The sequence below is a fragment of the Camellia sinensis genome, chromosome 12 (genome assembly GCF_055761805.1).
Source record: "Camellia sinensis isolate YWXY chromosome 12, ASM5576180v1, whole genome shotgun sequence".
In the NCBI taxonomy this organism is placed as follows: Eukaryota; Viridiplantae; Streptophyta; class Magnoliopsida; order Ericales; family Theaceae; genus Camellia; species Camellia sinensis.
In genome coordinates, this window is record NC_138972.1 from 91,975,152 (window position 1) to 91,984,828 (window position 9,677).

Here is a 9,677-nt window from a genome sequence, read left to right on the forward strand (position 1 = left end):
TTTGTGTAAAATATTTAAAAGAACACAATTTTCAGAAAAACAGACAAAAAACAAAAATCAAACTTCAAAATTTCTCATAATTGCATATTAGATTTTTTATTTTTATTTTTTTTGTGTGTGTGAGCCCGTACATTTTCTTTAGAAAATTGTTTGAGACCACTAAAACAATGAGCTCTAATAGCTCTAAAAACACTGTGCCCTAATTGATTTGATGTTTTGCTCTTTGTTTTTTTTTATTTTCTGGATTGCCAGCTCATTAGAGCTGGCTTAGTGGTCTATTTTTTGTGGGATCTATCACCACTGTTTTCTTTAGATATTTGAACTTGAACAGTGAACAATGTTGGTCAGCATTTATAGCATTAAAAAGTCGTTCTATAATTTATTGGGTAAAACCATCGTACCAAAGTTGAGATGGCCGAGTTGGTCTAAGGCGCCAGATTAAGGTTCTGGTCCGAAAGGGCGTGGGTTCAAATCCCACTCTCAACAATAAATATTTCTTATTTTTATTTCAACCCTTCAGTTCACTTTTATCCACTTATCATTTACTTTTTACTTTTAAGGAAAATGATGCAGACTACTCCTTTAGTTCACTTTTATCCACTTATCATTTACTTTTAAGAAAAATAATGCAGATTACTAATTAGTGGTTACACTAGGGATGTGGCTACATGTGTTTTGTGTCTTAGTTTTTGTTTTTTTTTTTTTTTTTTACTTGCCACATCATTAGTGGTGGTGTTAGTGGTAGAGTTTTAAGAAAAATGATACTGACCACTAATTAGTGGTTGTACTAGGGATGTGGCAGTGGGCCTCACCCACTGCCACATGTGTTTTGTATCTTAGTTTTTGTTTTTTTGTTTTGTTTTTACTTGCCACATCATTAGTGGTGATGTTAGTGGTAGAAATTTAATGGTCTGTAGCATTGTTGTACTTTTAACCCTTCATCTTTAAAATTTTTCTTAATATATTTTAAAAATTAATTTATATCTAAAATCAAACTTTTCATGTTTCAAATTTTTCTTAATTTATTCTAAAAATTAATTTATATTTAAAATTATATAAAAAATGTCAATATTTTATCCACTTATCATTTACTTTTAACCCTTCATCTTTAAAATTTTTCTTAATATATTTTATAAATTAATTTATATCTAAAATCATACTTTTCATGTTTCGTATTTTTCTTAATTTATTCTAAAAATTAATTTATATTTAAGATTATATAGAAAATGACATATTGACAACTGCATGGCTAAAAATATTTTATTCAATTGTGAACATATTGGGTTCAAATCCCACTCTCAACAATAAATTATTTTTATTTTTATCATTTTCCCTACTTTAATTCACTTTAAACCTTTGTGTTTCAAGTTTTCTTTAATTTATCCCAAAAACTAATTTATATCTAAAATTATATATAAAATGACATACTAACAATTATGTGACTAAAACTATTTTATTCGATTGTGAACATATTGCTCTCTATACGTTTAGATTTTTTTAATAAAAAAATATTAAATAATTTCTCCAATCAATGAACTAATAATACCTTTGAACCATTTTTAGTTATTGGTATTTGTATTTGTATTTTTTTTTTGTGTGTGTGTGTGTGTGTGTTGGATATGGAGGGTATTTTAGCCCAACGTATTAGATTAAATCTCTACAGTTTGAACAATTTTTTCGAAACAGGTTTATTTCTCTCGGTCTATGACTCCAAAATTTTACTTGAAATCAAACTTGAAATCTTAGAGAGAGCAAACTTCTAAATTCTTAGCCTCATCCACCGAGCTAAACCTTGGTTAGTTATTTGAACCTTCATATTGGGATTGGACCCTTGTTTGGGATTGAAGATTATGTGGTTGGAGTAATGCAGACCCACACATTTAACTCACAACTCTTTTCAATTATTCCTGGGATGGGAGGGAGGAAGTATGTCTTGCTTTATATTTGTTAATTCATTTCTAGTTTACACGAGTTCAGGCAAATAAAGCAGCTATAAAAGCTATGCCTATCAATCGCGTAGGTAATTTTGGATTAGCTCCTGGGATTTCGGGTTTAGCCCCACTCATTCTAGTTTTCCTTTTATTTCTCCTTGAACGAAGCAAAGAAAGTGGGTCTCTATCCTCCCTTCCTTCAAGCCCTCTGCCCTTTTCTTTTTTTTTTTGATGACTCAGGTATCCCCACAGCCGAAGCATGAGACTAATCCTGAGGGCCCTGAAGTTAACGACTGGGCAAACCTCCAGTGGCCCACACAGTAACCCGTGGGGAGTGGGATTCGAACTTGGGACCTCCAGGAGGAGCAAACTCCCAGACCCCAGGTTTTCTTCCCTCACCCACTGGGCCACCCTTGCGGGTTGCCCTCTGCCCTCTTTGAGTCAAGACGAGTGAATTTTTCACTAGTAAACTACTTCTCTGCCCTTGCGGTGCAGTCTCTGTACTAGCGACTGAGCTACGGATACGATTGGAGAGATTCATCATTGATCTAGTGGCCAGTGAATCACTGATCAAAGAGCAAGCGGCCGCCATGTTTAATGATTTGGTGGGATCCATAGATGTAGTGGCTGGTGAACCGCTTCTTTTGTTGTTTGGGCGCCTCCCCTTTACCATTCACTCCAGTTTAGCTTTTCAGCCACTTCTTCTGCTTGCTCTAAAATGAGAGAACTCGGGTCATCTTGGCTAATCGTCAAGAATCACTCTCTCGTTTAGACTTTGGACTGCATTTTTCAAAAGAAAGTATCTAAATGCCCCTATGGTTTGCTGCTTAGGCAAGTAGTCGGGCTTCGGGGGGATCCCTAACCAAGGTAGCAGCTTGAATGGCCATTTCAGTTGTTGTAGTAAGGCTATTAGGAAAATGCGTAACCCTAAAGGTGATATTATTAGGAGACGCTAGGCTTTGGAATTGAAAAAACTGCTCTTTTTTTTTTTCTTTTTGCCAGTGGATTTCGCTCAAGAGTCTAGAAACAAAACAAACTGAAAGTAGCGAAAGAAAATATAGGCATATGTGGCTTTGTCGAGATCCACTGAAACAGGCACACACACTCTCAATGATGTGACAAGAGAATTAAGCCTTTAATAATTAAATGTATAACAAATTATAAATTGATACATATCTTAACATATCATTATGAGTAGAATAATGAACCTTTTTTGAAAATGTCATACATTTTGTATGCGGTTAACATGCATGGTTGCTTCCATGTAGGACCCATATGTAATGGGTTTGCATGGGAAAGTTGACACACACAAAAAAGCCATACACACAAAAATTATTGAATTCAAATAACCTATTATTGAAATAACCAATTATTGACCTATCCAAATATATATATATATATATATATTTTGAATTCACTGTTTATTTTCGATGTACCCAAAATAAAATTACTGAATTCACTATTAGACATGAGAGCATTATATATGTGAATGAACGAATTATGAATGGGTTCGTTCAAAAAAAAAAATTATGAATGGGTTGTTCCTATCAACTTTACTGAGACGTGCACTTGAGCTTGGAAAATTTTATTAAGGTTAATATATTGGTAGTTCTTAATTTTGATCTTTGTGTTATTTTAATTTTTGCAATTTTAGTTGATTTAATTTTGACTATGAATTTATAATTTTATCTCAATTTATTCTAGTTGATTATAATTTTTTTGATACAAAATGTGCACATGAACGGTATGTGACATACTTTTATGAACAAAATTATAAATTTGTTCAACGTATTGAGGTAATCTCAACAAACTTAGTGACCATTTTTTTTCAAAAACCTTAGTCGGCAGTTATCAATTGAACCATATTGACACAAAATCTAAAATTAAGAATCAAAATCGAATTAATTAAAATGATAAAAGGCGAAAATGACAATACTAATATAATTTACCTTTTTATTAAATTCCCCCTATTAGGAAGTCTAAAGAAAAGAAAGAGGTTAGCCAATTATCTACTACTTTGGCACAAGGTTTACCAAAACTTAGCATAGGGTTTGTGGGGATATATTTTCTGAGTACCAACACGTGGCAAGGTGACGCCGACGTGTCAGCCGAGGTGCCACGTGTCCTGGTCGTGACGCTGAGGTGATCTCAGCAAGGCTGAGGTTATCTCCGAAGATATTAGAATCCGAGATAAGCGGATAAAGGACAAGAGTCCTAGAATAAAGAGGGAACTCAACCTAGATATGGACAAGAGTCCTAGATTGGGAGAAGACTTCAATTTGGGTAAAGATAAGACTCTTAGAGAGTTTATCCTAATCTTACTGGGAGTCCAAAATTAGCAGTAATCCTGAGTCCATAGAAGTTAGGCTTCTATTGGGACTAGGTTTATGTTGGTTATAAAAGAGAGGCACCCCCATGGGTCTAAGGTATGCTTTTGATACTCAAGCTTGTAAGTTTAGCACTTGATTTATCTTTGAGAGATATACTGACTTGATCGTCGGAGTGCCCCCGGGTGGGCGAACCACCGCCGGAATCTTCTCTTTCTGTTGCAGGTCAGCCATGTGTCATCTATTCTGCTGGTGCTCTCCAGCTGGTTACTAAGCGGACAGTGTGGTCAGAAAATCACCCTCACAATTTGGCGTCGTCTGTGGGAAAGAAAGAAGAATAGATGGCCAATGACGGACAGAAGGATCAGATTAGAGACAATGCTCCTACTGGGAGTGGGAGACCTATCGATCTCGACGTTGAAGGACGACCGCAACACAGAAACTCGTGACCAGAGTCACGGAGTGAAAGACGCCAGCCAGGAAGGTAACGCACCAAAGACAATAGATCGAAGCGAATACTACAACAAAGATGACCTCTAGGTATGGAAGGATAGATACCTGCGAAGGAACGAAGACCCTTCTAGAAGGGATGCAAAGACAGGGGGACATGAGCGCTTCCAAGGAGATAACACTCAAGTATAGAAGAGCTCAACCTGAGTGAGCAAATCCCGGATCCCAGATCCCAAAAGATAAAAAGAAAACACACAAGATCAGACTAAAGTTGGCCAGAATTGAGAAGTATGCTAAGGCCGAGGAGGACATGTCGGGAACAAAGGCATTAGAACAAGAAAAGAGAAACGGCTCGTCGATGCGAGGCCGAAATCAAACTCAGGTTGGAGCCAAGTAAGATCAATAGAGAAACCAAGGCCGACAACCTCGGCTTGAATTAAACCTCGGCGACAAGGTCGAAGCAACATGTATGATGAGAACCCAAGTGGATTTTAAGTTCACACTGGGGGGGCAGAGAGAAGAAGAATGCGTTTAACGCTTGTTGAAATTTGTAACAATTCACAAGTTGAAGTTAAGCCGAGATAATTGTTTATCTTTACTTGTTGAAATTTGTAGCAATGTACAAGTTGAAGTTAAACCGAAGTAATACTTAACGCTTGTTGAAATTTGTAGCAATTTACAAGTTGAAGTTAAGCCGAGATAATTGTTTATCTTCACTTGTTGAAATTTGTAGCAATTTACAAGTTAAAGTTAAACCGAAGTAATGCTTAATGCTTGTTGAAATTTGTAGCAATTTACGAGTTGAAGTTAAGCCGAGATAATTGTTTATCTTCACTTGTTGAAATTTGTAGCAATTTACAAGTTGAAGTTAAACCGAAGTAATACTTAACGCTTGTTGAAATTTGTAGCAATTTACGAGTTGAAGTTAAGCCGAGATAATTGTTTATCTTCACTTGTTGAAATTTGTAGCAATTTACAAGTTGAAATTAAACCGAAGTAATGCTTAACGCTTGTTGAAATTTGTAGCAATTTACAAGTTGAAGTTAAGTCGAGATAATTGTTTATCTTCACTTGTTGAAATTTGTAGCAATTTACAAGTTAAAGTTGAACCGAAGTAATGCTTAACACTTATTGAAATTTGTAGTAATTTACAAGTTGAAGTTAAGCTGAGATAATTGTTTATCTTCACTTGTTGAAATTTGTAGCAATTTACAAGTTAAAGTTAAACTGAAGTAATGCTTAACACTTATTGAAATTTGTAGCAATTTACAAGTTGAAGTTAAGCCGAGATAATTGTTTACCTTCACTTGTTGAAATTTGTAACAATTTACAAGTTGAAGTTAAGCCGAGATAATTGTTTATCTTCACTTGTTGAAATTTGTAACAATTTACAAGTTAAAGTTAAACCGAAGTAATGCTTAACACTTATTGAAATTTGTAGCAATTTACAAGTTAAAGTTAAGCCGAGATAATTGTTTACCTTCACTTGTTGAAATTTGTAGCAATTTACAAGTTGAAATTAAGCCGAGATCATTGTTTATCTTCACTTGTTGAAATTTGTAGCAATTTACAAGTTAAAGTTAAGTCGAGATAATTGTTTACCTTCACTTGTTGAAATTTGTAGCAATTTACAAGTTGAAGTCAAGCCGAGATCATTGCTTATCTTCACTTGTTGAAATTTGTAACAATTTACAAGTTGAAGTTAAGTCGAGATAATTGTTTACCTTCACTTATTGAAATTTGTAGCAATTTACAAGTTGAAGTTAAGCCGATATATATTGTTTAACACTTGTGGAATTTGTAGCAATTTACAAGTAAATCATTGTTTAGCACTTGTTATAACTTAAGAAAAGTTTACGAAGTTGAGATTAAACTAGTATATGTTTATCCTTTTTGAAATTTGTAAGCAATTTACAGGACAAGTACTTGCCGAAGTAAAACGTCAGGTGACATAACCGAGGTGTGTCACCCCGAGAAGATTGTACAAAGAAAGAAAAGTACATAAGATATGCAAAATATTCTAAGTATAGAATCATGCGAGAGCAGTTAGAAGAAGATCAAGACAGAATTCATGGTAATTGACACGCCTTCGCCATACAATATCGTCTTGGGAAGGCCATGGTTGCATGTAATGGGGGCAGTTCCCTCAACATTGCACCAACTACCACGGTTCCCAATAGAACATGGGATTGAAGAAGTTAGAGGGGATCAACTGCAGGCGGAGAATTGCTCCATGGCAGTAATGAAATCCACCTGCAGCATTCGAGAACCAGAGAAGGCAGAGATTAAAAACGAGGACATAGAGGTACTAGATGATGTCGGCAAGGAGCCAGCCGAGAGGAGTGAAGAGGCACTGAAAATCCTCGTCCAGGAGGGGGATGAAGAACGCTTCTTTCTTCTCGGCTTAGGCTTAGCCGAAGAAGAAGAAAGGGAATTGGAAGCTTTTTTAAGAGCAAACATTGAGGTATTTGCTTGGACACCTTACAAAATGCCTGGCATTGACCTCGAGGTCACTTGCCACCAACTAAACGTCGACAGGTTGGCCAAACTTGTAAATCCAACGAGCAAAAGGACCGACGTTAATGCACGTCGAAGCAGTAGAGGAAAAAGTAGACAGACTTCTGGAGAACAGGGCCATTCAAGAAGTCAATTACCCGACATGGCTATCAAATACAGTGGAAGAAGGAATAATAATCAAGGAGCAAGGAATGTTAACATCGGCCAACAACAGACATTTTTTAGAAGCAAAAAAGGTTGCATATGCAAAGAAAACAAAAGTACAAAGATAAAAACCCTAAGAACTAAGGACTAGGATAAGAACGTCGGACTAATCTACTACAACGGTTGACGGTGGTTCAGCATTGGCAGTCAGCTGGGAGAGCTTCTCTACCATTATCTCGGCAACAATTTCAAAAAGGAAACAAAACTACTCGGCATCAATGGCAGGATATAGAAGACAGTTGGGAAGACTTCTCAGCAGCCTTCTCAGCCTCGAGCTCAGCATCGATCTCCCGAAGAGTTTGATCAAGGCTCTTCTCGGCGATTGGCACCTCGGAGTTTGAAGGCAAGGATTGAAAGCAAGAATCTGAAAAAAGACACAGAAAACAAAAACAAGAATGTAATTCATAATAAAAAAATGGTAATGAAGCTATTAGGAAATCAAGACAAAAAGATTGCACAAGTGTGTCAAACCAACAACAATGGCAGAAATCAACAGATATGTGAACAGTGTGTATTCAAGAAGATAATTTGGAAACAACGGGTAAAACAACAATGGTGATTAACAATGAAGCAGAGATTCTTGGAAAGCAACAAGAAATAAAATCAGGAGGAACAGTGGCTTACCAGAAAGAGGGAAGCCGGAATGAGAATTGTCGATGTCTGACGACAATGACAGAATGACGTAAGCTTCACCGGAGGAGAGGAACGAAGACAGTTGCAGAAGCTTGAAAGCTTCGAACAATGGCAGATTTAAGCAAAAAATCTAGAAAGAGAAAAAGTCAGAGGATTGAATGAAAAAAGAGAAAAATAGTTAAGAAGACGACAAAGTTCAAGATAAAGCCAAGTGCACAAGCACTAAGTAAGTATGTGAAGAACAAGAAAGTAATGACCCAAACACGATTCTAGCAACAGAAAGCGCATATGACAAGAACAGTTCCAGGCATTCAAACAATTCCAAACTTGAAGAGAGACGAAAATAGAAGGCAACAGATGGCAAGTAAAGAGATTCAGAAGAGTTGTGAAAGATTGAGCTTAATAGCAAGTAAAGAGTTTATGAACCTACAAAGTGAAATCAACGCCGATTTGAAAATCGCCGGAGTCAAATAGATGACTGGAAATCGGGAACTCACCGGAGAGTGTGAGTGGAGCAGTTGCAAAAACTCTTGGAGTTTACGAATTAATGGAACCAGAACCTCGGCTAAGAGGTGCGATTTCAAGCAGCTTGGAAGGCATGAATCTTGATACTTGACAGAAGTGGACAGTAAAGTCCAGGGAACTTTGAGGTCGGCAAGTTTGATCTCGGACAAAGGGGCACAGATGAACGAACAGTGTAGGTTTCATCACCTCAGAATGCCGAGGTAATAGAACTTAGGGGGCAGTTGTGGGGATATATTTTCTGAGTACCAACACGTGGCAAGGTGACGCCGACGTGTCAGCCGATGTGCCACGTGTCCTGGTCGTGACGCCGAGGTGATCTCGGCAAGGCCGAGGTTTTCTCCGAAGATATCGGAATCCAAGATAAGCGGATAAAGGATAAGAGTCCTAGAATAAAGAGGGAACTCAACCTAGATATGGACAAGAGTCCTAGATTGGGAGAAGACTTCAGTTTGGGTAAAGATAAGACTCTTAGAGAGTTTATCCTAATCTTACTAGGAGTCCAAGATTAGCAGTAATCCTGAGTCCATAGAAGTTAGGCTTCTATTGGGACTAAGTTTATGTTGGCTATAAAAGAGAGGCACCCCATGGGTCTAAGGTATGCTTTTGATACTCAAGCTTGTGAGTTTAACACTTGATTTATCTTTGAGAGATACACTGACTTGATAGAGTGTCCCTGGGTGGACGAACCACTGCCAGAATCTTCTCTTTCTGTTGCAGGTCAGCCAGGTGCCATCTATTCTGCCGGTGCTCTCCAACTGGTTACTAAGCGGGCAGTGTGGTCAGAAAATCACCCTCACAGGGTTCAACAATAACTAAAATTTGACAAGATGTTTTTTGCTAGTCATTGGAGAACTTAATTTTGAAATTTTAACAATGGTAAAGTAAGGATTTTAACTAATCATCAGTATTTTGCAGAAGCCATTCAAATGTTCCTATAGTTTAATAACCCATCTAGTACTATCATTTTTTTTAGATCAGACCATACAGGGCTTTTGGCCAACCTTTAATTGGACTCATCGCTAGTAAATGGTGGAATTAGTCTCCTGAATTAATCGATCATTTGGGATGGATTCTAACTTATCAGAAAAAA

The 9,677-nt window shown here is 36.9% G+C and overlaps 1 non-coding gene across 1 annotated transcript; it reads left to right on the top strand.

Annotated features, from left to right (window-relative positions):
* The first annotated feature begins 405 nt into the window (after positions 1 to 405).
* TRNAL-AAG (transfer RNA leucine (anticodon AAG)) lies at positions 406 to 486 on the top strand. The gene has a single exon. It is a non-coding gene; the product is annotated as a tRNA-Leu (tRNA).
* The last annotated feature ends 9,191 nt before the right edge of the window (positions 487 to 9,677 follow it).